We start from the raw sequence: 26,906 nt of genomic DNA, 5'->3' as shown, positions 1-26,906 counted from the left end.
CAGACCACTCAGAGAGGAAGAGGGAGACCAGCCCTGGAGCCCCATTGATGGTGGTGAGCATCAACGAGAGGGTTGGAGAGACATCAAGTCTGTAGGCAAGGCATTCAAAGGCAACTCTATATTCTGGACTATACTGCTGCAGCACCTTGGCCTCCTTGTTTCATCTGAGCTGTGAGGGCCATTGTGGTTGGCTGGGCATGTGTTACTTTGGACGCTGCAACCAGATCCGGGAGGTGAATGCCGGCCCTCAGCAAGCCCCACATTAAGGCCCCTATCTGAGCCTGTCAGGGCCTCGGAGGGCTGCCCGCATCTCCTCCCTCGCAGCACCTCACGCTCCACTACCTCTCAGTCTCATGGTGCAGTTACCCAACATGGAGCCAGCAACCCCACAAATCTTATTCTGCATCACCTCACCTGCCTTCCTGAGCTGCTACAGACCCTACAAAAGACCCTGTTTCGCCCATCTGCACTACCGCGTGCGCCAGCAGTGCAAGTACATTTGGGCACTAGGCTCCACTCTTCTTAGGGACTGGACTGCCTTTCAGTTAGGATTGTGATTACTGCAGAACTGCCTAAAGACTCTTAGCACTACCTGCTTCCTTCCCTTGTGTAGGTTGTGGACCCATTTTGTGCATTAACCCTTTAGGCCACTTCATCTTGTATATATGTATTTTAGTGGGATTGTGTTGGTTTGAAAGTGATCCTGTGATTATTACTGTGTGTTGAACTTCAAAGGCCTTGAAATAAATGTATTTGTATTTTTCATATATATACACCTGACTGGGAGTGATTTGTAAGTGTCCTTCATTCTGTGTGTTCATTGAGGTCTTTCAGTCACTCTCACCCCTCCTGAGACCTAGTCTTGTCTGCCGCCAATGCTACCTTGATTGGTCTGGCTTGTCCAGTCGTGCCCTGTACCCCGTACCAGGAAACTAGGCTGGCCTTCTGAACCCCTGCCCACCAGGTCAGAGTTCAGAAATCCATCTTAACAAACAGATGTGGCACAGAATCCCAGAAGCCACATAAACATCCTTCTTCTCCAAAGCCCGAGAACAGCTGAGCGCTGTAATGGCAGCCCAGGCGCCTATGACGAGAACACATCTCTGAGGGTAGATGACCTAAAGCCACAGGAACACTGTACGTACTGAAAATGAGGCACCCATCGTCCTCTGCTGCCCTCATGCCCCGTGAATCTCATGTTGCATTAGTTGCAGCCTGTGCACCACATGTATCCTGTGCCGTCTGTTCTGCCTGTGCTCCCCGCCTTCCCTGTGCACCCCATGTTTCCTGTACAGTCTGTTCTGCCTGTGCTCTCTCCCTGCCCTGTGCACCCTGTGTTGTATTTGTTGCTGCCTGAGCTTGACCCGATGTATCCTGTGCAGTCTGTTCTGCCTGTGCTCTCTCCCTGCCCTGTGTATCCTGTGCAGTCTGTTCTGCCTGTGCTCTCATCCTGCCTTGTGTACCCTGTGTTGTATTAGTTGCAGCCTGTGCACCCCATGTATCCTGTGCCGTCTGTTCTGCCGGTGCTCCCCGTCTGCCCTGTGTACCCTGTGTTGTATTAGTTGCTGCCTGAGCTTGACCCCATGTATCCTGTGCAGTTTGTTCTGTCTGTGCTCCCTCACCTTCCCTGTGTACCCATGTTGTATTAGTTGCAGCCCGTGCACCCCATGTATTCTGTGCAGTCTGTTCTGCCTGTGCTCTCTTCATGCCCTATGTACCCTGTGCTGTATTAGTTGCAGCCTGAGCTTGACCCCATGTATCCTGTGCAGTCTGTTCTGCCGGTGCTCCCCGCCTGCCCTGTGCACCCTGTGCTGTATTTGTTGCAGCCTGAGCTTTACCTCATGTATCCTGTGCAGTCTGTTCTGCCTGTGCTCCCTGACTGCCCTGTGCACCCCGTGCTGTATTTGTTGCAGCCTGAGCTTGACCCCATGTATCCTGTGCAGTCTGTTCTGCCGGTGCTCCCCACCTGCCCTGTGCACCCTCTGCTGTATTTGTTGCAGCCTGAGCTTGACCCCATGTATCCTGTGCAGTCTGTTCTGCCAGTGCTCATCGCCTGCCCTGTGCACCCTGTGCTGTATTTGTTGCAGCCTGAGCTTGACCCCATGTCTCCTGTGCAGTCTGTTCTGCCTGTGCTCCCCGCCTGCCCTGTGCACCCTGTGCTGTATTTGATGCAGCCTGAGCTTGACCCCATGCATCCCGTGCAGTCTGTTCTGCCGGTGCTCCTGACTGCACTGTGTACTCAGTGTTGTATTTGTTGCAGCCTGTGCACGCCATGCATTCTGTGCAGTCTGTTCTGCCTGTACTCTCACCCTGCCCTGTGTACCCTGTGTTGTATTTGTTGCAGCCTGAGCTTGACCCCATGTATCCTGTGCAGTCTCTTCTGCCGGTGCTCCCCACCTGCCCTGTGCACCCTGTGTTGTATTTGTTTCAGCCTGAGCTTGACCCCATGTATCCTGTGCAGTCTGTTCTGCCTGTGCTCCCTGACTGCCCTGTGCACCCCATGCTGTATTTGTTGCAGCCTGAGCTTGACCCCATGTATCCTGTGCAGTCTGTTCTGCCGGTGCTCCCCGCCTGCCCTGTGCACCCTGTGCTGTATTTGTTGCAGCCTGAGTTTGACTCCATGTATCCTGTGCAGTCTGTTCTGCCTGTGCTCTCTCCCTGCCCTGTGTACCTGTGTTGTATTTGTTGCAGTCTGTGCACTCCATGTATCCTGTGCAGTCTGTCCTGCCAGTGTTCAGCCTGAGCTTGACCCCATGTATCCTGTGCAGTCTGTTCTGCCGGTGCTCCCCGCCTGCCATGTGCACCCTGTGCTGTATTTGTTGCAGCCTGAGCTTGACCCCATGTATCCTGTGCAGTCTGTTCTGCCGGTGCTCCCCGCCAGCTCTGTGCACCCTGTGCTGTATTTGTTGCAGCCTGAGCTTGACCCCATGTATCCTGTGCAGTCTGTTCTGCCGGTGCTCCCCGCCTGCCCTGTGCACCCTGTGCTGTATTTGTTGCAGCCTGAGCTTGACCCCATGTATCCTGTGCAGTCTGTTCTGCCGGTGCTCCCCGCCTGCCCTGTGCACCCTGTGCTGTATTTGTTGCAGCCTGAGCTTGACCCCATGTATCCTGTGCAGTTTGTTCTGCCTGTGTTCCCCGCCTGCCCTGTGCACCCTGTGCTGTATTTGTTGCAGCCTAAGCTTGACCCCATGTATCCTGTGCAGTCTGTTCTGCCTGTGCTCCCAGACTGCCCTGTGCACCCCGTGCTGTATTTGTTGCAGCCTGAGCTTGACCCCATGTATCCTGTGCAGTCTGTTCTGCCTGTGCTCCCTGACTGCCCTGTGTACCCCAAGCTGTATTTGTAGCAGCCTGAGCTTGACCGCATGTATCCTGTGCAGTCTGTTCTGCCGGTGCTCCTGATTGCCCTGTGTACTCAGTGTTGTATTTGTTGCAGCCTGTGCACGCCATGCATTCTGTGCAGTCTGTTCTGCCTGTACTCTCACCCTGCCCTGTGTACCCTGTGTTGTATTTGTTGCAGCCTGAGCTTGACCCCATGTATCCTGTGCAGTCTCTTCTGCCGGTGCTCCCCACCTGCCCTGTGCACCCTGTGTTGTATTTGTTTCAGCCTGAGCTTGACCCCATGTATCCTGTGCAGTCTGTTCTGCCTGTGCTCCCTGACTGCCCTGTGCACCCCGTGCTGTATTTGTTGCAGCCTGAGCTTGACCCCATGTATCCTGTGCAGTCTGTTCTGCCGGTGCTCCCCGCCTGCCCTGTGCACCCTGTGCTGTATTTGTTGCAGCCTGAGTTTGACTCCATGTATCCTGTGCAGTCTGTTCTGCCTGTGCTCTCTCCCTGCCCTGTGTACCTGTGTTGTATTTGTTGCAGTCTGTGCACTCCATGTATCCTGTGCAGTCTGTCCTGCCGGTGCTCCACGCCTGCCCTGTGCACGCTCTGCTGTATTTGTTGCAGGCTGAGCTTGATCCCATTTATCCTGTGCAGTGCAGTCTGTTCTGCCGGTGCTCCCCGCCTGCCCTGTGCACCCTGTGCTGTATTTGTTGCAGCCTGAGCTTGACCCCATGTATCCTGTGCAGTCTGTTCTGCCTGTGCTCCCTGACTGCCCTGTGCACCCCGTGCTGTATTTGTTGCAGCCTAAGCTTGACCCCATGTATCCTGTGCAGTCTGTTCTGCCGGTGCTCCCCGCCTGCCCTGTGCACCCCGTGCTGTATTTGTTGCAGCCTGAGCTTGACCCCATGTATCCTGTGCAGTCTGTTCTGCTGGTGCTCCCCGCCTGCCCTGTGCACCCTGTGCTGTATTTGTTGCAGCCTGAGCTTGACCCCATGTATCCTGTGCAGTCTGTTCTGCCGGTGCTCCCCGCCTGCCCTGTGCACCCTGTGCTGTATTTGTTGCAGCCTGAGCTTGACCCCATGTATCCTGTGCAGTCTGTTCTGCCGGTGCTCATCGCCTGCCCTTTGCACCCTGTGCTGTATTTGTTGCAGCCTGAGCTTGACCCCATGTATCCTGTGCAGTCTGTTCTGCCTGTGCTCCCTGACTGCCCTGTGCACCCCGTGCTGTATCTGTTGCAGCCTGAGCTTGACCCCATGTATCCTGTGCATTCTGTTCTGCCTGTGCTCCCTGACTGCCCTGTGCACCCCGTGCTGTATTTGTTGCAGCCTGAGCTTGACCCCATGTATCCTGTGCAGTCTGTTCTGCCCGTGCTCCCCGCCTGCCCTGTGCACCCTGTGCTGTATTTGTTGCAGCCTGAGCTTGACCCCATGTCTCCTGTGCAGTCTGTTCTGCCGGTGCTCATCGCCTGCCCCCATGTATCCTGTGCAGTCTGTTCTGCCTGTGCTCCCCGACTGCCCTGTGCACCCTGTGCTGTATCTGTTGCAGCCTGAGCTTGACCAAATGTATCCTGTGCAGTCTGTTCTGCCGTTGCTCCCCACCTGCCCTGTGCACCCTGTGCTGTATCTGTTGCAGCCTGAGCTTGACCCCATGTATCCTGTGCAGTCTGTTCTGCCTGTGTTCCCCGCCTGCCCTGTGCACCCCAGGCTGTATTTGTTGCAGCCTGAGCTTGACCCCATGTATCCTGTGCAGTCTGTTCTGCCTGAGCTCCCCGACTGCCCTGTGCACCCCGTGCTGTATTTGTTGCAGCCTGAGCTTGACCCCATGTATCCTGTGCAGTCTGTTCTGCCTGTGCTCCCTGACTGCCCTGTGTACCCCAAGCTGTATTTGTTGCAGCCTGAGCTTGACCGCATGTATCCTGTGCAGTCTGTTCTGCCTGTGCTCCCTGACTGCCCTGTGCACCCCGTGCTGTGTTTGTTGCAGCCTGAGCTTGACCCCATGTATCCTGTGCAGTCTGTTCTGCCGGTGCTCCCCGCCTGCCCTGTGCGCCCCGTGCTGTATTTGTTGCAGCCTGAGCTTGACCCCATGTATCCTGTGCAGTCTGTTCTGCCTGTGCTCCCCGCCTGCCCTGTGCACCCTGTGCTGTATTTGTTGCAGCCTGAGCTTGACCGCATGTATCCTGTGCAGTCTGTTCTGCCGGTGCTCCTGACTGCCCTGTGTACTCAGTGTTGTATTTGTTGCAGCCTGTGCACGCCATGCATTCTGTGCAGTCTGTTCTGCCTGTACTCTCACCCTGCCCTGTGTACCCTGTGTTGTATTTGTTGCAGCCTGAGCTTGACCCCATGTATCCTGTGCAGTCTCTTCTGCCGGTGCTCCCCACCTGCCCTGTGCACCCTGTGTTGTATTTGTTTCAGCCTGAGCTTGACCCCATGTATCCTGTGCAGTCTGTTCTGCCTGTGCTCCCTGACTGCCCTGTGCACCCCGTGCTGTATTTGTTGCAGCCTGAGCTTGACCCCATGTATCCTGTGCAGTCTGTTCTGCCTGTGCTCTCTCCCTGCCCTGTGTACCTGTGTTGTATTTGTTGCAGTCTGTGCACTCCATGTATCCTGTGCAGTCTGTCCTGCCGGTGCTCCACGCCTGCCCTGTGCACGCTCTGCTGTATTTGTTGCAGCCTGAGCTTGACCGCATGTATCCTGTGCAGTCTGTTCTGCCTGTGCTCCCTGACTGCCCTGTGCACCCCGTGCTGTGTTTGTTGCAGCCTGAGCTTGACCCCATGTATCCTGTGCAGTCTGTTCTGCCGGTGCTCCCCGCCTGCCCTGTGCGCCCCGTGCTGTATTTGTTGCAGCCTGTGGACCCCATGTAACCTGTGCAGTCTGTTCTGCCTGTGCTCCCCCACCTTCCCTGTGTACCCCTTGCTGTATTAGTTGCATCCTGTGCACCCCATGTATCCTGTGCTGTCTGTTCTGCCGGTGCTCCCCGCCTGCCCTGTGCACCCTGTGCTGTATTTGTTGCAACCTGAGCTTGACCTCATGTATCCTGTGCAGTCTGTTCTGCCGGTGCTCCCCACCTGCCCTGTGCACCCTGTGCTGTTTTAGTTGCAGCCTGTGCACCCCATGTATCCTCTGCCGTCTGTTCTGCCGGTGCTCCCCCCTGCCCTGTGCACCCTGTGCTGTACTTGTTGCAGCCTGAGCTTGACCCGGTGCAGGAAATGTCTGGTACAGTGGCTCTATGCGGACCCCCTGCCGCCACATCTACTGTATCTAATGCAATGTTCAGTAATAATCACTGTAGGTTTTGCAGCTGGTGCACTGTGTGTGTTGTGGGCAACGCTTGGTTCTCTTCCCAGGAAGTCAAGGCCCTGCATGGCCTCCTCACACCAGGAGGCCATGCCCTGCAGCTAGGAATTATCTCGCAAATGTATCAGTGCACGGAAGGTTTTAGCAGCACCCTAATCCCATTTGTGATGGTTGACTTTTCCTGGAGTCACGGATTAATAGTAAAGTACATGTTCCAGGTCCTGCTGTCCCCATGCCAGGCCTGGATTACACGTGGCTGTGTCAGGCAGGCTGATGCAATGTATTCTCGCGAGATGACGGTGGGCGCCGTGACCTCGCGAGACTGGAAGGCGCGTGCGCGCAGCTGCCGGAGCACGCAGCACGTGGAGAATAGGCAACGAGGGAGGAAGCGGAAGCTCCCTGATGCTGCTCCTAGATGAAGGCTCGAGCCTTCCAGCAACAAACCTTCAGAGGCTGGAGACTGCCAGTAATGCACGACTATTGGCCCAGCAGTGAAGCAACTACTGCAGGTTTATCGCAGAGCTTCAAGTGTGTACTATCCAATTAAACCCTTCAATCAACATATCCTGTTCTGTTATATGTGAAGCCACAACACACTGCCCTATGCGTTCTGTGTACTCTGCAGTGAAGTGCTGGCGTGTGCTGCTCTGTACTGTGCCGGGTACTGCCCTGCTTGGTGCCCTGTGCATTTCTATGCAGCGGTCAGCACGGTATAAGAGACCACATAAAGCGCAGCCCAGAAATGGACAGCACGTTACAGCCTGCCAGGCTTCCAAGTCCAGTCATGATGTGAGAGCCCCTGAGCCTTGCAAGAAGCAGTGACTTCTGCAACTCATCACAGGATTCTTTCTGACTTGAGGGTTCGAGGAAGAAGACATTTCCCTAGATAAGCAGATGGGTTCCGAAGGAAAGAACACTTTCACTCCAAACCAATTCCCATAAAGAAAATCTGCTCGGGATCAAGCAACACTCCTTGGAACCCATCTCGGAACTCACAGAAGATGAGTAGATTACCCCAGTAAGAGAGCAGCACCACCAAGACCCACCTTCATAAGAGTCATAGGAGATAAGCAGACTACGCCAGTGGGACAGTGAGATGCCTGCACTCGGGATAGTACCACCACCAAGACCCACCTTCATAAGAGTCATAGGAGATAAGCAGACTACGCCAGTGAGACAGTGAGATGCCTGCACTCGGGACAGTAGCACCACCAAGACCCACCTTCATAAGAGTCATAGGAGATAAGCAGACTACGCCAGTGAGAAAGTGAGATGCCTGCACTCGGGACAGTAGCACCACCAAGACCCTCCTTCATAAGAGTCTTAGGAGATAAGCAGACTATGCCAGTGAGACAGTGAGATCCACCAAGACCCACCTTCATAAGAGTCATAGGAGATAAGCAGACTATGCCAGTGAGACAGTGGGATGCCTGCACTCGGGACAGTAGCACCACCAAGACCCACCTTCATAAGAGTCATAGGAGATAATCAAACTACGCCAGTGAGACAGTGAGATGCCAGCACTCGGGATAGTACCACCACCAAGACCCACCTTCATAAGAGTCATAGGAGATAAGCAGACTACGCCAGTGAGACAGTGCGATGCCTGCACTCGGGATAGTACCACCACCAAGACCCACCTTCATAAGAGTCATAGGAGATAAGCAGACTACGCCAGTGAGACAGTGAGATGCCTGCACTCGGGATAGTGCCACCACCAAGGCTTATAAGAGTCATTGGAGATAATCAAACTACACCAGTGAGATAGTGAGATGCCTGCACTTGGGACGGTAGCACCACCAAGACCCACCTTCATAAGAGTCATAGGAGATAAGCAGACTACGCCAGTGAGATAGTGAGATGCCTGCACTCGGGACAGTAGCACCACCAAGACCCACCTTCATAAGAGTCGTAGGAGATAAGCAGACTACGCCAGTGAGATAGTGAGATGCCTGCACTTGGGACAGTAGCACCACCAAGGCCCACCTTCATAAGAGTCGTAGGAGATAAGCAGACTATGCCAGTGGGACAGTGAGATGCCTGCACTCGGGACAGTACCACCACCAAGACCCACCTTCATAAGAGTCGTAGGAGATAAGCAGACTATGCCAGTGAGACAGTGAGATGCCTGCACTCGGGACAGTACCACCACCAAGACCCACCTTCATAAGAGTCGTAGGAGATAAGCAGACTACGCCAGTGAGACAGTGAGATGCCTGCAGTCAGGATAGTACAACCACCAAGGCACTCCTTCATAAGAGTCATAGGAGATAAGCAGACTACGCCAGTGAGACAGTGAGATGCCTGCACTCGGGATAGTACAACCACCAAGAACCACCTTCATAAGAGTCATAGGGGATAAGCAGACTACGCCAGTGAGAAAGTGAGATGCCTGCACTCGGGATAGTACCACCACCAAGACCCACCTTCATAAGAGTCATAGGAGATAATCAAACTACGCCAATGAGACAGTGAGATGCCAGCACTCGGGATAGTGCCACCACCAAGGCCCTCCTTCATAAGAGTCATTGGAGATAATCAAACTACGCCAGTGAGATAGTGAGATGCCTGCACTCGGGACGGTAGCACCACAAACACCCACCTTCATAAGAGTCATAGGAGATAAGCAGACTACGCCAGTGAGATAGTGAGATGCCTGCACTTGGGACAGTAGCACCACCAAGACCCACCTTCATAAGAGTCGTAGGAGATAAGCAGACTACGCCAGTGAGATAGTGAGATGCCTGCACTCGGGACAGTAGCACCACCAAGGCCCACCTTCATAAGAGTCGTAGGAGATAAGCAGACTATGCCAGTGGGACAGTGAGATGCCTGCACTCGGGACAGTACCACCACCAAGACCCACCTTCATAAGAGTCGTAGGAGATAAGCAGACTACGCCAGTGAGACAGTGAGATGCCTGCACTCGGGACAGTACCACCACCAAGACCCACCTTCATAAGAGTCGTAGGAGATAAGCAGACTACGCCAGTGAGACAGTGAGATGCCTGCAGTCAGGACAGTACAACCACCAAGGCCCTCCTTCATAAGAGTCATAGGAGATAAGCAGACTACGCCAGTGAGACAGTGAGATGCCTGCACTCGGGATAGTACAACCACCAAGACCCTCCTTCATAAGAGTCATAGGAGATAAGAAGACTACGCCAGTGAGACAGTGCGATGCCTGCACTCGGGATAGTACCACCACCAAGACCCACCTTCATAAGAGTCATAGGAGATAAGCAGACTACGCCAGTGAGAAAGTGAGATGCCTGCACTCGGGACAGTAGCACCACCAAGACCCTCCTTCATAAGAGTCTTAGGAGATAAGCAGACTATGCCAGTGAGACAGTGAGATCCACCAAGACCCACCTTCATAAGAGTCATAGGAGATAAGCAGACTATGCCAGTGAGACAGTGGGATGCCTGCACTCGGGACAGTAGCACCACCAAGACCCACCTTCATAAGAGTCATAGGAGATAATCAAACTACGCCAGTGAGACAGTGAGATGCCAGCACTCGGGATAGTACCACCACCAAGACCCACCTTCATAAGAGTCATAGGAGATAAGCAGACTACGCCAGTGAGACAGTGCGATGCCTGCACTCGGGATAGTACCACCACCAAGACCCACCTTCATAAGAGTCATAGGAGATAAGCAGACTACGCCAGTGAGACAGTGAGATGCCTGCACTCGGGATAGTGCCACCACCAAGGCTTATAAGAGTCATTGGAGATAATCAAACTACACCAGTGAGATAGTGAGATGCCTGCACTTGGGACGGTAGCACCACCAAGACCCACCTTCATAAGAGTCATAGGAGATAAGCAGACTACGCCAGTGAGATAGTGAGATGCCTGCACTCGGGACAGTAGCACCACCAAGACCCACCTTCATAAGAGTCGTAGGAGATAAGCAGACTACGCCAGTGAGATAGTGAGATGCCTGCACTTGGGACAGTAGCACCACCAAGGCCCACCTTCATAAGAGTCGTAGGAGATAAGCAGACTATGCCAGTGGGACAGTGAGATGCCTGCACTCGGGACAGTACCACCACCAAGACCCACCTTCATAAGAGTCGTAGGAGATAAGCAGACTATGCCAGTGAGACAGTGAGATGCCTGCACTCGGGACAGTACCACCACCAAGACCCACCTTCATAAGAGTCGTAGGAGATAAGCAGACTACGCCAGTGAGACAGTGAGATGCCTGCAGTCAGGATAGTACAACCACCAAGGCACTCCTTCATAAGAGTCATAGGAGATAAGCAGACTACGCCAGTGAGACAGTGAGATGCCTGCACTCGGGATAGTACAACCACCAAGAACCACCTTCATAAGAGTCATAGGGGATAAGCAGACTACGCCAGTGAGAAAGTGAGATGCCTGCACTCGGGATAGGACCACCACCAAGACCCACCTTCATAAGAGTCATAGGAGATAATCAAACTACGCCAGTGAGACAGTGAGATGCCAGCACTCGGGATAGTACCACCACCAAGACCCTCCTTCATAAGAGTCATAGGAGATAAGAAGACTACGCCAGTGAGACAGTGCGATGCCTGCACTCGGGATAGTACCACCACCAAGACCCACCTTCATAAGAGTCATAGGAGATAAGCAGACTACGCCAGTGAGACAGTGAGATGACTGCACTCGGGATAGTGCCACCACCAAGGCCCTCCTTCATAAGAGTCATTGGAGATAATCAAACTACGCCAGTGAGATAGTGAGATGCCTGCACTCGGGACGGTAGCACCACAAAGACCCACCTTCATAAGAGTCATAGGAGATAAGCAGACTACGCCAGTGAGATAGTGAGATGCCTGCACTCGGGACAGTAGCACCACCAAGACCCACCTTCATAAGAGTCGTAGGAGATAAGCAGACTACGCCAGTGAGATAGTGAGATGCCTGCACTCGGGACAGTAGCACCACCAAGGCCCACCTTCATAAGAGTCGTAGGAGATAAGCAGACTATGCCAGTGGGACAGTGAGATGCCTGCACTCGGGACAGTACCACCACCAAGACCCACCTTCATAAGAGTCGTAGGAGATAAGCAGACTACGCCAGTGAGACAGTGAGATGCCTGCACTCGGGACAGTACCACCACCAAGACCCACCTTCATAAGAGTCGTAGGAGATAAGCAGACTACGCCAGTGAGACAGTGAGATGCCAGCACTCGGGATAGTACCACCACCAAGACCCTCCTTCATAAGAGTCATAGGAGATAAGAAGACTATGCCAGTGAGACAGTGCGATGCCTGCACTCGGGATAGTACAACCACCAAGGCCCTCCTTCATAAGAGTCATAGGAGATAAGCAGACTACGCCAGTGAGACAGTGAGATGCCTGCACTCGGGATAGTACAACCACCAAGAACCACCTTCATAAGAGTAATAGGAGATAATCAAACTACGCCAGTGAGACAGTGAGATGCCAGCACTCGGGATAGTACCACCACCAAGACCCTCCTTCATAAGAGTCATAGGAGATAAGAAGACTATGCCAGTGAGACAGTGCGATGCCTGCACTCGGGATAGTACCACCACCAAGACCCACCTTCATAAGAGTCATAGGAGATAAGCAGACTACGCCAGTGAGACAGTGAGATGACTGCACTCGGGATAGTGCCACCACCAAGGCCCTCCTTCATAAGAGTCATTGGAGATAATCAAACTACGCCAGTGAGATAGTGAGATGCCTGCACTCGGGACGGTAGCACCACCAAGACCCACCTTCATAAGAGTCATAGGAGATAAGCAGACTACGCCAGTGAGATAGTGAGATGCCTGCACTCGGGACAGTAGCACCACCAAGACCCACCTTCATAAGAGTCATAGGAGATAAGCAGACTACGCCAGTGAGAAAGTGAGATGCCTGCACTCGGGACAGTACCACCACCAAGACCCAACTTCATAAGAGTCATAGGATATAAGCAGACTACGCCAGTGAGATAGTGAGATGCCTGCACTTGGGACAGTAGCACCACCAAGACCCACCTTCATAAGAGTCATAGGAGATAAGCAGACTACGCCAGTGAGATAGTGAGATGCCTGCACTCGGCACAGTACCACCACCAAGACCCACCTTCATAAGAGTCATAGGAGATAAGCAGACTACGCCAGTGAGATAGTGAGATGCCTGCACTCGGGACAGAACCACCACCAAGACCCACCTTCATAAGAGTCATAGGAGATAAGCAGACTACGCCAGTGAGACAGTGAGATGCCTGCACTCGGGATAGTACCACCACCAAGACCCATCTTCATAAGAGTCATAGGAGATAAGCAGACTACGCCATTGGTACAGTGAGATGCCTGCACTCGGGACAGTACCACCACCAAGGCCCTCCTTCATAAGAGTCATAGGAGATAAGCAGACTACGCCAGTGAGATACTGAGATGCCTGCACTCGGGACAGTAGCACCACCAAGACCCACCTTCATAAGAGTCATAGGAGATAAGCAGACTATGCCAGTGGGACAGTGAGATGCCTGCACTCGGGACAGTACCACCACCAAGACCCTCCTTCATAAGAGTAATAGTAGATAATCAAACTACGCCAGTGAGACAGTGAGATGCCAGCACTCGGGATAGTACCACCACCAAGACCCTCCTTCATAAGAGTCTTAGGATATAAGCAGACTATGCCAGTGAGACAGTGAGATCCACCAAGACCCTCCTTCATAAGAGTCATAGGAGATAAGCAGACTATGCCAGTGAGACAGTGAGATCCTGCACTCGGGACAGTAGCACCATCAAGACCCACCTTCATAAGAGTCAAAGGAGATAAGCAGACTACGCCAGTGAGACAGTGAGATGCCTGCTCTCGGGACAGTAGCACCACCAAGACCCATCTTCATAAGAAGCATAGGAGATAAGCAGACTATGCCAGTGAGACAGTGGGATGCCTGCACTCGGGACAGTAGCACCACCAAGACCCACCTTCATAAGAGTCATAGGAGATAAGCAGACTACGCCAGTGAGACAGTGAGATGCCTGCACTCGGGATAGTACCACCACCAAGACCCACCTTCATAAGAGTCATAGGAGATAAGCAGACTACGCCAGTGAGACAGTGAGATGCCTGCACTCGGGACAGTAGCACCACCAAGACCCATCTTCATAAGAGTCATTGGAGATAAGCAGACTACGCCAGTGAGATAGTGAGATGCCTGCACTCGGGACAGTAGCACCACCAAGACCCTCCTTCATAAGAGTCTTAGGAGATAAGCAGACTATGCCAGTGAGACAGTGAGATCCACCAAGACCCTCCTTCATAAGAGTCATAGGAGATAAGCAGACTATGCCAGTGAGACAGTGAGATCCTGCACTCGGGACAGTAGCACCATCAAGACCCACCTTCATAAGAGTCAAAGGAGATAAGCAGACTACGCCAGTGAGATAGTGAGATGCCTGCACTCAGGACAGTAGCACCACCAAGACCCATCTTCATAAGAGTCATTGGAGGTAAGCAGACTACGCCAGTGAGATAGTGAGATGCCTGCACTCGGGACAGTAGCACCACCAAGACCCATCTTCATAAGAGTCATTGGAGATAAGCAGACTACGCCAGTGAGATAGTGAGATGCCTGCACTCGGGACAGTACCACCACCAAGACCCACCTTCATAAGAGTCATAGGAGATAAGCAGACTACGCCAGTGGGACAGTGAGATGCCTGCACTCGGGACAGTACCACCACCAAGACCCTCCTTCATAAGAGTCATAGGAGATAAGCAGACTACGCCAGTGAGATAGTGAGATGCCTGCAGTCAGGATAGTACAACCACCAAGGCCCACCTTCATAAGAGTCATAGGAGATAAGCAGACTACGCCAGTGAGATAGTGAGATGCCTGCACTCGGGACAGTAGCACCACCAAGACCCACCTTCATGAGAGTCATAGGAGATAATCAGACTATGCCAGTGAGATAGTTAGATGCCTGCACTCGGGACAGTACCACCACCAAGACCCACCTTCATAAGAGTCATAGGAGATAAGCAGACTACGCCAGTGAGATAGTGAGATGCCTGCAGTCAGGATAGTACAACCACCAAGGCCCACCTTCATAAGAGTCATAGGAGATAAGCAGACTACGCCAGTGAGATAGTGAGATGCCTGCACTCGGGACAGTAGCACCACCAAGACCCTCCTTCATAAGAGTCATAGGAGATAAGCAGACTACGCCAGTGAGAAAGTGAGATGCCTGCACTCGGGACAGTACCTCCACCAAGACCCACCTTCATAAGAGTCATAGGAGATAAGCAGACTATGCCAGTGAGATCGTGAGACGCCTACACTCAGGACAGTACCACCCATCCAGACCGACCTTCATAAGTGTCATAGGAGATAAGCAGACTATGCCAGTGAGACAGTGAGATGCCTGCACTCGGGACAGTAGCACCACCAAGACCCTCCTTCATAAGAGTCATAGGAGATAAGCAGACTATGCCAGTGAGATAGTAAGACACCTACACTCAGGACAGTACCACCCATCCAGACCGACCTTCATAAGTGTCATAGGAGATAAGCAGACTAGGCCAGTGAGATAGTGAGACGCCTACACTCAGGACAGTACCACCCATCTAGACCGACCTTCATAAGTGTCATAGGAGATAAGGAGACTACGCCAGTGAGATACTGAGATGCCTGCACTTGAGACAGTAGCACCACCAAGGCCCTCCTTCATAAGAGTCATAGGAGATAAGCAGACTACGCCAGTGAGACAGTGAGATGCCTGCACTCGGGATAGTACAACCACCAAGAACCACCTTCATAAGAGTCATAGGGGATAAGCAGACTACGCCAGTGAGACAGTGAGATGCCTGCACTCGGGATAGTACCACCACCAAGACCCACCTTCATAAGAGTCATAGGAGATAATCAAACTACGCCAGTGAGACAGTGAGATGCCAGTACTCGGGATAGTACCACCACCAAGACCCTCCTTCATAAGAGTCATTGGAGATAATCAAACTACGCCAGTGAGATAGTGAGATGCCTGCACTCGGGACGGTAGCACCACCAAGACCCACCTTCATAAGAGTCATAGGAGATAAGCAGACTACGCCAGTGAGATAGTGAGATGCCTGCACTCGGGACAGTAGCACCACCAAGACCCACCTTCATAAGAGTCATAGGAGATAAGCAGACTACGCCAGTGAGACAGTGAGAGGCCTGCACTCGGGACAGTAGCACCACCAAGACCCACCTTCATAAGAGTCATAGGAGATAAGCAGACTACGCCAGTGAGAAAGTGAGATGCCTGCACTCGGGACAGTAGCACCACCAAGACCCACCTTCATAAGAGTCATAGGCGATAAGCAGAATACGCCAGTGAGATAGTGAGATGCCTGCACTCGGGACAGTAGCACCACCAAGACCCACCTTCATAAGAGTCATAGGAGATAAGCAGACTATGCCAGTGAGACAGTGGGATGCCTGCACTCGGGACAGTAGCACCACCAAGACCCACCTTCATAAGAGTCATAGGAGATAAGCAGACTACGCCAGTGAGACAGTAAGATGCCTGCACTCGGGATAGTACCACCACCAAGACCCACCTTCATAAGAGTCATAGGAGATAAGCAGACTACGCCAGTGGGACAGTGAGATGCCTGCACTCGGGATAGTACCACCACCAAGACCCACCTTCATAAGAGTCATAGGAGATAAGCAGACTACGCCAGTGAGACAGTGAGATGCCTGCACTCGGGACAGTAGCACCACCAAGACCCACCTTCATAAGAGTCATAGGAGATAAGCAGACTACGCCAGTGAGAAAGTGAGATGCCTGCACTCGGGACAGTAGCACCACCAAGACCCACCTTCATAAGAGTCATAGGAGATAAGCAGAATACGCCAGTGAGATAGTGAGATGCCTGCACTCGGGACAGTAGCACCACCAAGACCCACCTTCATAAGAGTCGTAGGAGATAAGCAGACTACGCCAGTGAGATAGTGAGATGCCTGCACTTGGGACAGTAGCACCACCAAGGCCCACCTTCATAAGAGTCGTAGGAGATAAGCAGACTATGCCAGTGGGACAGTGAGATGCCTGCACTCAGGACAGTACCACCACCAAGACCCACCTTCATAAGAGTCGTACGAGATAAGCAGACTACGCCAGTGAGACAGTGAGATGCCTGCACTCGGGACAGTACCACCACCAAGACCCACCTTCATAAGAGTCGTAGGAGATAAGCAGACTACGCCAGTGAGACAGTGAGATGCCTGCAGTCAGGATAGTACAACCACCAAGGCCCTCCTTCATAAGAGTCATAGGAGATAAGCAGACTACGCCAGTGAGACAGTGAGATGCCTGCACTCGGGATAGTACAACCACCAAGAACCACCTTCATAAGAGTCATAGGGGATAAGCAGACTACGCCAGTGAGACAGTGAGATGCCTGCACTCGGGATAGTACCACCACCAAGACCCACCTTCATAAGAGTCATAGGAGATAATCAAACTACGCCAGTGAGACAGTGAGATGCCAGCACTCGGGATAGTACCACCACCAAGACCCTCCTTCATAAGAGTCATAGGAGAGAAGAAGACTACGCCAGTGAGACAGTGCGAAGCCTGCACTCGGGATAGTACCACCACCAAGACCCACCTTCATAAGAGTCATAGGAGATAAGCAGACTACGCCAGTGAGACAGTGAGATGACTGCACTCGGGATAGTGCCACCACCAAGGCCCTCCTTCATAAGAGTCATTGGAGATAATCAAACTACGCCAGTGAGATAGTGAGATGCCTGCACTCGGGACGGTAGCACCACCAAGACCCACCTTCATAAGAGTCATAGGAGATAAGCAGACTACGCCAGTGAGATAGTGAGATGCCTGCACTCGGGACAGTAGCACCACCAAGACCCACCTTCATAAGAGTCGTAGGAGATAAGCAGACTACGCCAGTGAGATAGTGAGATGCCTGCACTTGGGACAGTAGCACCACCAAGGCCCACCTTCATAAGAGTCGTAGGAGATAAGCAGACTATGCCAGTGGGACAGTGAGATGCCTGCACTCGGGACAGTACCACCACCAAGAACCACCTTCATAAGAGTCGTAGGAGATAAGCAGACTACGCCAGTGAGACAGTGAGATGCCTACACTCGGGACAGTACCACCACCAAGACCCACCTTCATAAGAGTCGTAGGAGATAAGCAGACTACGCCAGTGAGACAGTGAGATGCCTGCAGTCAGGATAGTACAACCACCAAGGCCCTCCTTCATAAGAGTCATAGGAGATAAGCAGACTACGCCAGTGAGACAGTGAGATGCCTGCACTCGGGATAGTACAACCACCAAGAACCACCTTCATAAGAGTCATAGGGGATAAGCAGACTACGCCAGTGAGACAGTGAGATGCCTGCACTCGGGATAGTACCACCACCAAGACCCACCTTCATAAGAGTCATAGGAGATAATCAAACTACGCCAGTGAGACAGTGAGATGCCAGCACTCGGGATAGTACCACCACCAAGACCCTCCTTCATAAGAGTCATAGGAGATAAGAAGACTACGCCAGTGAGACAGTGCGATGCCTGCACTCGGGATAGTACCACCACCAAGACCCACCTTCATAAGAGTCATAGGAGATAAGCAGACTACGCCAGTGAGACAGTGAGATGACTGCACTCGGGATAGTGCCACCACCAAGGCCCTCCTTCATAAGAGTCATTGGAGATAATCAAACTACGCCAGTGAGATAGTGAGATGCCTGCACTCGGGACGGTAGCACCACCAAGACCCACCTTCATAAGAGTCATAGGAGATAAGCAGACTACGCCAGTGAGATAGTGAGATGCCTGCACTCGGGACAGTAGCACCACCAAGACCCACCTTCATAAGAGTCATAGGAGATAAGCAGACTACGCCAGTGAGAAAGTGAGATGCCTGCACTCGGGACAGTACCACCACCAAGACCCACCTTCATAAGAGTCATAGGATATAAGCAGACTACGCCAGTGAGATAGTGAGATGCCTGCACTCGGGACAGTAGCACCACCAAGACCCACCTTCATAAGAGTCATAGGAGATAAGCAGACAATGCCAGTGAGATAGTGAGATGCCTGCACTCGGGACAGTACCACCACCAAGACCCACCTTCATAAGAGTCATAGGAGATAAGCAGACTACGCCAGTGAGATAGTGAGATGCCTGCACTCGGGACAGAACCACCACCAAGACCCACCTTCATAAGAGTCATAGGAGATAAGCAGACTATGCCAGTGAGACAGTGAGATGCCTGCACTCGGGACAGTAGCACCACCAAGACCCACCTTCATAAGAGTCATAGGAGATAAGCAGACTACGCCAGTGAGATAGTGAGATGCCTGCACTCAGGATAGAACCACCACCAAGACCCACCTTCATAAGAGTCATAGGAGATAAGCAGACTACGCCAGTGAGACAGTGAGATGCCTGCACTCGGGATAGTACCACCACCAAGGCCCTCCTTCATAAGAGTCATAGGAGATAAGCAGACTACGCCAGTGAGATACTGAGATGCCTGCACTCGGGACAGTAGCACCACCAAGACCCACCTTCATAAGAGTCATAGGAGATAAGCAGACTATGCCAGTGGGACAGTGAGATGCCTGCACTCGGGACAGTACCACCACCAAGACCCTCCTTCATAAGAGTAATAGTAGATAATCAAACTACGCCAGTGAGACAGTGAGATGCCAGCACTCGGGATAGTACCACCACCAAGACCCTAATTCATAAGAGTCTTAGGATATAAGCAGACTATGCCAGTGAGACAGTGAGATCCACCAAGACCCTCCTTCATAAGAGTCATAGGAGATAAGCAGACTATGCCAGTGAGACAGTGAGATCCTGCACTCGGGACAGTAGCACCATCAAGACCCACCTTCATAAGAGTCAAAGGAGATAAGCAGACTACGCCAGTGAGACAGTGAGATGCCTGCTCTCGGGACAGAAGCACCACCAAGACCCATCTTCATAAGAAGCATAGGAGATAAGCAGACTATGCCAGTGAGACAGTGGGATGCCTGCACTCGGGACAGTAGCACCACCAAGACCCACCTTCATAAGAGTCATAGGAGATAAGCAGACTACGCCAGTGAGACAGTGAGATGCCTGCACTCGGGATAGTACCACCACCAAGACCCACCTTCATAAGAGTCATAGGAGATAAGCAGACTACGCCAGTGAGACAGTGAGATGCCTGCACTCGGGACAGCAGCACCACCAAGACCCACCTTCATAAGAGTCATAGGAGATAAGCAGACTATGCCAGTGAGACAGTGGGATGCCTGCACTCGGGACAGTAGCACCACCAAGACCCACCTTCATAAGAGTCATAGGAGATAAGCAGACTACGCCAGTGAGACAGTGAGATGCCTGCACTCGGGATAGTACCACCACCAAGACCCACCTTCATAAGAGTCATAGGAGATAAGCAGACTACGCCAGTGGGACACTGAGATGCCTGCACTCGGGATAGTACCACCACCAAGACCCACCTTCACAAGAGTCATAGGAGATAAGCAGACTACGCCAGTGAGGCAGTGAGATGCCTGCACTCGGGACAGTAGCACCACCAAGACCCACCTTCATAAGAGTCATAGGAGATAAGCAGACTACGCCAGTGAGAAAGTGAGATGCCTGCACTCGGGACAGTAGCACCACCAAGACCCACCTTCATAAGAGTCGTAGGAGATAAGCAGAATACGCCAGTGAGATTGTGAGATGCCTGCACTCGGGACAGTAGCACCACCAAGACCCACCTTCATAAGAGTCGTAGGAGATAAGCAGACTACGCCAGTGAGATAGTGAGATGCCTGCACTTGGGACAGTAGCACCACCAAGGCCCACCTTCATAAGAGTCGTAGGAGATAAGCAGACTATGCCAGTGGGACAGTGAGATGCCTGCACTCGGGACAGTACCACCACCAAGACCCACCTTCATAAGAGTCGTAGGAGATAAGCAGACTACGCCAGTGAGACAGTGAGATGCCTGCACTCGGGACAGTACCACCACCAAGACCCACCTTCATAAGAGTCGTAGGAGATAAGCAGACTACGCCAGTGAGACAGTGAGATGCCTGCAGTCAGGATAGTACAACCACCAAGGCCCTCCTTCATAAGAGTCATAGGAGATAAGCAGACTACGCCAGTGAGACAGTGAGATGCCTGCACTCGGGATAGTACAACCACCAAGAACCACCTTCATAAGAGTCATAGGGGATAAGCAGACTACGCCAGTGAGACAGTGAGATGCCTGCACTCGGGATAGTACCACCACTAAGACCCACCTTCATAAGAGTCATAGGAGATAAGCAGACTATGCCAGTGAGACAGTGGGATGCCTGCACTCGGGACAGTAGCACCACCAAGACCCACCTTCATAAGAGTCATAGGAGATAAGCAGACTACGCCAGTGAGACAGTGAGATGCCTGCACTCGGGATAGTACCACCACCAAGACCCACCTTCATAAGAGTCATAGGAGATAAGCAGACTACGCCAGTGGGACAGTGAGATGCCTGCACTCGGGATAGTACCACCACCAAGACCCACCTTCACAAGAGTCATAGGAGATAAGCAGACTACGCCAGTGAGACAGTGAGATGCCTGCACTCGGGACAGTAGCACCACCAAGACCCACCTTCATAAGAGTCATAGGAGATAAGCAGACTACGCCAGTGAGAAAGTGAGATGCCTGCACTCGGGACAGTAGCACCACCAAGACCCACCTTCATAAGAGTCGTAGGAGATAAGCAGAATACGCCAGTGAGATAGTGAGATGCCTGCACTCGGGACAGTAGCACCACCAAGACCCACCTTCATAAGAGTCGTAGGAGATAAGCAGACTACGCCAGTGAGATAGTGAGATGCCTGCACTTGGGACAGTAGCACCACCAAGGCCCACCTTCATAAGAGTCGTAGGAGATAAGCAGACTATGCCAGTGGGACAGTGAGATGCCTGCACTCGGGACAGTACCACCACCAAGACCCACCTTCATAAGAGTCGTAGGAGATAAGCAGACTACGCCAGTGAGACAGTGAGATGCCTGCACTCGGGACAGTACCACCACCAAGACCCACCTTCATAAGAGTCGTAGGAGATAAGCAGACTACGCCAGTGAGACAGTGAGATGCCTGCAGTCAGGATAGTACAACCACCAAGGCCCTCCTTCATAAGAGTCATAGGAGATAAGCAGACTACGCCAGTGAGACAGTGAGATGCCTGCACTCGGGATAGTACAACCACCAAGAACCACCTTCATAAGAGTCATAGGGGATAAGCAGACTACGCCAGTGAGACAGTGAGATGCCTGCACTCGGGATAGTACCACCACCAAGACCCACCTTCATAAGAGTCATAGGAGATAATCAAACTACGCCAGTGAGACCGTGAGATGCCAGCACTCGGGATAGTACCACCACCAAGACCCTCCTTCATAAGAGTCATAGGAGATAAGAAGACTACTCCAGTGAGACAGTGCGATGCCTGCACTCGGGATAGTACCACCACCAAGACCCACCTTCATAAGAGTCATAGGAGATAAGCAGACTACGCCAGTGAGACAGTGAGATGACTGCACTCGGGATAGTGCCACCACCAAGGCCCTCCTTCATAAGAGTCATTGGAGATAATCAAACTACGCCAGTGAGATAGTGAGATGCCTGCACTCGGGACGGTAGCACCACCAAGACCCACCTTCATAAGAGTCATAGGAGATAAGCAGACTATGCCAGTGAGATAGTGAGATGCCTGCACTCGGGACAGTAGCACCACCAAGACCCACCTTCATAAGAGTCGTAGGAGATAAGCAGACTACACCAGTGAGATAGTGAGATGCCTGCACTTGGGACAGTAGCACCACCAAGGCCCACCTTCATAAGAGTCGTAGGAGATAAGCAGACTATGCCAGTGGGACAGTGAGATGCCTGCACTCGGGACAGTACCACCACCAAGACCCACCTTCATAAGAGTCGTAGGAGATAAGCAGACTACGCCAGTGAGACAGTGAGATGCCTGCACTCGGGACAGTACCACCACCAAGACCCACCTTCATAAGAGTCGTAGGAGATAAGCAGACTACGCCAGTGAGACAGTGAGATGCCTGCAGTCAGGATAGTACAACCACCAAGGCCCTCCTTCATAAGAGTCATAGGAGATAAGCAGACTACGCCAGTGAGACAGTGAGATGCCTGCACTCGGGATAGTACAACCACCAAGAACCACCTTCATAAGAGTCATAGGGGATAAGCAGACTACGCCAGTGAGACAGTGAGATGCCTGCACTCGGGATAGTACCACCACCAAGACCCACCTTCATAAGAGTCATAGGAGATAATCAAACTACGCCAGTGAGACAGTGAGATGCCAGCACTCGGGATAGTACCACCACCAAGACCCTCCTTCATAAGAGTCATAGGAGATAAGAAGACTACGCCAGTGAGACAGTGCGATGCCTGCACTCGGGATAGTACCACCACCAAGACCCACCTTCATAAGAGTCATAGGAGATAAGCAGACTACGCCAGTGAGACAGTGAGATGACTGCACTCGGGATAGTGCCACCACCAAGGCCCTCCTTCATAAGAGTCATTGGAGATAATCAAACTACGCCAGTGAGATAGTGAGATGCCTGCACTCGGGACGGTAGCACCACCAAGACCCACCTTCATAAGAGTCATAGGAGATAAGCAGACTATGCCAGTGAGATAGTGAGATGCCTGCACTCGGGACAGTAGCACCACCAAGACCCACCTTCATAAGAGTCGTAGGAGATAAGCAGACTACGCCAGTGAGATAGTGAGATGCCTGCACTTGGGACAGTAGCACCACCAAGGACCACCTTCATAAGAGTCGTAGGAGATAAGCAGACTATGCCAGTGGGACAGTGAGATGCCTGCACTCGGGACAGTACCACCACCAAGACCCACCTTCATAAGAGTCGTAGGAGATAAGCAGACTACGCCAGTGAGACAGTGAGATGCCTGCACTCGGGACAGTACCACCACCAAGACCCACCTTCATAAGAGTCGTAGGAGATAAGCAGACTACGCCAGTGAGACAGTGAGATGCCTGCACTCGGGACAGTACCACCACCAAGACCCACCTTCATAAGAGTCGTAGGAGATAAGCAGACTACGCCAGTGAGACAGTGAGATGCCTGCAGTCAGGATAGTACAACCACCAAGGCCCTCCTTCATAAGAGTCATAGGAGATAAGCAGACTACGCCAGTGAGACAGTGAGATGCCAGCACTCGGGATAGTACCACCACCAAGACCCTCCTTCATAAGAGTCATAGGAGATAAGAAGACTACGCCAGTGAGACAGTGCGATGCCTGCACTCGGGATAGTTCCACCACAAAGACCCACCTTCATAAGAGTCATAGGAGATAAGCAGACTACGCCAGTGAGACAGTGAGATGACTGCACTCGGGATAGTGCCACCACCAAGGCCCTCCTTCATAAGGGTCATTGGAGATAATCAAACTACGCCAGTGAGATAGTGAGATGCCTGCACTCGGGACGGTAGCACCACCAAGACCCACCTTCATAAGAGTCATAGGAGATAAGCAGACTACGCCAGTGAGATAGTGAGATGCCTGCACTCGGGACAGTAGCACCACCAAGACCCACCTTCATAAGAGTCATAGGAGATAAGCAGACTACGCCAGTGAGAAAGTGAGATGCCTGCACTCGGGACAGTACCACCACCAAGACCCACCTTCATAAGAGTCATAGGATATAAGCAGACTACGCCAGTGAGATAGTGAGATGCCTGCACTCGGGACAGTAGCACCACCAAGACCCACCTTCATAAGAGTCATAGGAGATAAGCAGACTATGCCAGTGAGATAGTGAGATGCCTGCACTCGGGACAGTACCACCACCAAGACCCACCTTCATAAGAGTCATAGGAGATAAGCAGACTACGCCAGTGAGATAGTGAGATGCCTGCACTCGGGACAGAACCACCACCAAGACCCACCTTCATAAGAGTCATAGGAGATAAGCAGACTACGCCAGTGAGACAGTGAGATGCCTGCACTCGGGATAGTACCACCACCAAGACCCATCTTCATAAGAGTCATAGGAGATAAGCAGACTACGCCAGTGGGACAGTGAGATGCCTGCACTCGGGACAGTAGCACCACCAAGACCCACCTTCATAAGAGTCATAGGAGATAAGCAGACTATGCCAGTGAGACAGTGAGATGCCTGCACTCGGGACAGTAGCACCACCAAGACCCACCTTCATAAGAGTCATAGGAGATAAGCAGACTACGCCAGTGAGAAAGTGAGATGCCTGCAATCGGGACAGTAGCACCACCAAGACCCACCTTCATAAGAGTCATAGGAGATAAGCAGACTATGCCAGTGAGACAGTGAGATGCCTGCACTCGGGACAGTACCACCACCAAGACCCACCTTCATAAGAGTCGTAGGAGATAAGCAGACTACGCCAGTGAGACAGTGAGATGCCTGCACTCGGGACAGTACCACCACCAAGACCCACCTTCATAAGAGTCGTAGGAGATAAGCAGACTACGCCAGTGAGACAGTGAGATGCCTGCACTCGGGACAGTACCACCACCAAGAGCCACCTTCATAAGAGTCGTAGGAGATAAGCAGACTACGCCAGTGAGACAGTGAGATGCCTGCAGTCAGGATAGTACAACCACCAAGGCCCTCCTTCATAAGAGTCATAGGAGATAAGCAGACTACGCCAGTGAGACAGTGAGATGCCAGCACTCGGGATAGTACCACCACCAAGACCCTCCTTCATAAGAGTCATAGGAGATAAGAAGACTACGCCAGTGAGACAGTGCGATGCCTGCACTCGGGATAGTACCACCACCAAGACCCACCTTCATAAGAATCATAGGAGATAAGCAGACTACGCCAGTGAGACAGTGAGATGACTGCACTCGGGATAGTGCCACCACCAAGGCCCTCCTTCATAAGGGTCATTGGAGATAATCAAACTACGCCAGTGAGATAGTGAGATGCCTGCACTCGGGACGGTAGCACCACCAAGACCCACCTTCATAAGAGTCATAGGAGATAAGCAGACTACGCCAGTGAGATAGTGAGATGCCTGCACTCGGGACAGTAGCACCACCAAGACCCACCTTCATAAGAGTCATAGGAGATAAGCAGACTACGCCAGTGAGAAAGTGAGATGCCTGCACTCGGGACAGTACCACCACCAAGACCCACCTTCATAAGAGTCATAGGATATAAGCAGACTACGCCAGTGAGATAGTGAGATGCCTGCACTCGGGACAGTAGCACCACCAAGACCCACCTTCATAAGAGTCATAGGAGATAAGCAGACTATGCCAGTGAGATAGTGAGATGCCTGCACTCGGGACAGTACCACCACCAAGACCCACCTTCATAAGAGTCATAGGAGATAAGCAGACTACGCCAGTGAGATAGTGAGATGCCTGCACTCGGGACAGAACCACCACCAAGACCCACCTTCATAAGAGTCATAGGAGATAAGCAGACTACGCCAGTGAGACAGTGAGATGCCTGCACTCGGGATAGTACCACCACCAAGACCCATCTTCATAAGAGTCATAGGAGATAAGCAGACTACGCCAGTGGGACAGTGAGATGCCTGCACTCGGGACAGTAGCACCACCAAGACCCACCTTCATAAGAGTCATAGGAGATAAGCAGACTATGCCAGTGAGACAGTGAGATGCCTGCACTCGGGACAGTAGCACCACCAAGACCCACCTTCATAAGAGTCATAGGAGATAAGCAGACTACGCCAGTGAGAAAGTGAGATGCCTGCACTCGGGACAGTAGCACCACCAAGACCCACCTTCATAAGAGTCATAGGAGATAAGCAGAATACGCCAGTGAGATAGTGAGATGCCTGCACTCGGGACAGTAGCACCACCAAGACCCACCTTCATAAGAGTCGTAGGAGATAAGCAGACTACGCCAGTGAGATAGTGAGATGCCTGCACTTGGGACAGTAGCACCACCAAGGCCCACCTTCATAAGAGTCGTAGGAGATAAGCAGACTATGCCAGTGGGACAGTGAGATGCCTGCACTCGGGACAGTACCACCACCAAGACCCACCTTCATAAGAGTCGTAGGAGATAAGCAGACTACGCCAGTGAGACAGTGAGATGCCTGCACTCGGGACAGTACCACCACCAAGACCCACCTTCATAAGAGTGGTAGGAGATAAGCAGACTACGCCAGTGAGACAGTGAGATGCCTGCAGTCAGGATAGTACAACCACCAAGGCCCTCCTTCA

The sequence above is a fragment of the Ambystoma mexicanum genome, chromosome 1p (genome assembly GCF_040938575.1).
Source record: "Ambystoma mexicanum isolate Mex_15411 chromosome 1p, UKY_AmexF1_1, whole genome shotgun sequence".
NCBI classification, from domain to species: Eukaryota; Metazoa; Chordata; class Amphibia; order Caudata; family Ambystomatidae; genus Ambystoma; species Ambystoma mexicanum.
The sequence above is the reverse complement of the archived record's forward strand: the minus strand, read 5'-3'. Positions refer to the sequence as shown.